General features: G+C 44.0%; 1 long non-coding RNA gene across 1 annotated transcript; it reads right to left on the reverse strand.

Moving 5' to 3' along the window:
- Positions 1-651: 651 nt before the first annotated feature.
- On the reverse strand, positions 652-2,051 carry LOC144588749 (uncharacterized). Its single transcript, XR_013544436.1, has 2 exons — positions 1,855-2,051; positions 652-843 (listed from the first exon to the last, which is right to left on the reverse strand). It is a non-coding gene; the product is annotated as an uncharacterized LOC144588749 (long non-coding RNA).
- Positions 2,052-2,732: the final 681 nt, after the last annotated feature.

Raw genomic sequence — 2,732 nt, forward strand, 5'->3', positions numbered from 1 at the left:
CCCGTGAAGCTCTGCCTCGCACCCGGGTGGGGAGGGAGACAAGGTAGGTAGGTAGGTAGGTAGGTAGGTAGGTAGGTAGGTAGGTAGGTAGGTAGGTAGGTAGGTAGGTAGGTAGGTAGGTAGGTAGGTAGGTAGGTAGGTAGGTAGGTAGGTAGGTAGGTAGGTAGGTAAGAAAGATATCACCTCATGGAGGGGGGCGATGATAACTTCCTCAATGGCTCAAGGGGGCGTTTCTTTCAAAAAGGTTAAGAACCACTGCTCCAGCACACCAAGATCTCTTCCCTGATCTGTCATGGACAGCTCAGAAGATTAAAGGCATACCCTCTAACTTTTGTGCTGCAACCAAGAATTTCTTTTCCTTGACATAACTGTAACCTCCATACACTCTCTGAAAGCCATCTGATTGCTGATAACAGGATGTCTATCCCATTCCCATTTTGACTGATCTTTACTGGTGCTGAAAATATCACCAGCTTTTGAAAGCCTGGTACCAAAATAATTCAAACCCTCTTGTTCCCAACCCCCCTGGGTCCCCTCTCCTCTACTATGTCCTTTGTGTATATAAGCCTGTAGAGGCAACTTATGCCTCCCCATGGATCTGAGGAAGTGGATTCTAATCCACAAAAGCTCACACTGAAATAAACCTGCTAGTTTTTAAGCTGACACAACTGGTCTTTTTATTTCTGTTGCATGGAATCCCTCAGAATTTCCCAGCCAGAGTTGCAATCTAAAACAAAAAAAAAGTAACTTCTGCAAGTTCTGTTCAGGATCACATCCAATGATGGTACCCTTCAGAGGAGTCAGCTTTCCTTCAGAGATGCCCCGGATTGTCCTTTGGAGAGTCTGTAAAACAAGTGCAAAGGTTTTTGCACATGTGTCAAATCCAAAGCGCCATAAACCAAAGGGCAGTGCCAACTAGAGCAGCAGAAGCATCAATGATCATCAAAGGAACCATAATTCCATGAAGATTAACAACAGGAAATTAAGGTTTAGTTATGGTAGCATTGTAGACCGACCATAAAGCTTTATTCCAAGCAGGGGAAGGCGCCAGTGGTAGTAATAGGGACAAGGGTTAAAGAGGAGCATACACTGAACTCCTAAATGTGGTTATTATTGTTGCTGTTTTATGATTCCATGCTTGTTTTTACCTCTTACAATGGACTTTGCTTTGCTCATACAATGGGCCAAAAAACACTATCACAGCTGGGTAATGGACTATAAAGTGTCATAAAAATAGCCAGCTTTGGAGACTTGGAGAACTCTGCCAGGCTGAGCAAGACTCAGCTGGAAGAGGGAAGAAACAGGGGAAAAGGCCATCCTGTTTCATGATCACCACTCTCCTAACCTCTGCCATGATTTAGTGCCCTGCGTGACTCATAAAATGGGATTTTGAGTATTCCACAGAGGCCAAAAGAATGTGTTTCTTTGGGGGTGGGAGGGCACAGCCATTATCACCTGCTTACCCCAATCTTTGATACATTAGGACTCCTCCATAGCCTGGGATGGAGACATTTCAGAAGTGGCTTTGTCTCATATAAATTTGTTTGGGAATTGTTGCAATAGAGCACCAGTACACGAACAAACAAATAACCTGTGTACAGTATGTTTTCCCCGCTTCTCTTTTCTAGATTTACATGTAGATTGGCATGCTTTCCTCCTCCTTCTCTCTGTACCACCTGAATCCTGCCTCCTACAGCTTCTTCCACCTTCTGGCTCAGAGGCAGACCCACACAGATTCTCCACAAAGGTTGAGCAGACTTGCTCTAAAGGCTTTTACAAGCAAGTTTAGCCCCTTCTCCAAGACTGTCTCCGAACAGATTTCCTGGAGCACTAAGCTTATGTTTCCAATTTTACCTAATTACAGAGCAGTTGCTCTTGTTCAAGTTACCGCAAGTTTGGCACCAGTCCACTCCAGTCTGGTAGCATACAGGAAGTTCACTTGGCTTGACATTTTCCTTTCAGTTCCTCTACTGCAAGGGATTCAGATGACAAGCAGAAAAGAAACAGTTTCTTAGATTAGGGTGCAAGGTTATGGAATAATATTCATTTAAATACATGCAAACTAAGAAGCTTTCAGGCCAGGAAGAGAGTCAGACCTAGCCCATAATAAGAGTTGAAAGTGCATCAATGTTATACAGACACAGTCTTTTCAGGTTTGTCGAATTAGACTTCAGAGGATCCCACCCTTAAATCCCAATCACCAAACAAAACAAGCTAATTTGCATACTCCTGCAAGCTCCTGCTGAAACACCAGACAATTTCATGAGTTAAATATTTTCTCCTTCCACACAAAGCCATCTCTCACCACTGTTTCTTGCCTCAGAAGCAACCATTTCCATAAGCACAGCCTTGGTTTTGAAGGTTTGCTGGGTGGGTTGTTTGTGTGGCTTTCCCCTTCCAGTCACAGGTGTAAAGTTTGGAGCCTCATGTGCAATGGTTAAACTGCAGTACTGCAGTGAAGACTCTGCTCCCAACCTGAGTTTGATTCTAGTAGCCAGTCTGAGGTTAACTCAATGCTCTATCTTTCCCAAGATGGTAAACTGAATACCTAGCTCCTGGGGGGGGGGGTGTATATCTTTCTACTGACTTCTATTTTTCCTCACATTATTCTGATGGTGTATATTACTGCATGTAATAAACGGTGCCCTAAGCACCCCAATGAATTGAATTGTGGTGCTGGAGGAGACTCCCCTGGACTGCAAGGAGAACAAACCTATCTGTTCTGAAGGAAA

This window comes from Pogona vitticeps, chromosome 4 (assembly GCF_051106095.1).
Source record: "Pogona vitticeps strain Pit_001003342236 chromosome 4, PviZW2.1, whole genome shotgun sequence".
NCBI lineage: Eukaryota > Metazoa > Chordata > Lepidosauria > Squamata > Agamidae > Pogona > Pogona vitticeps.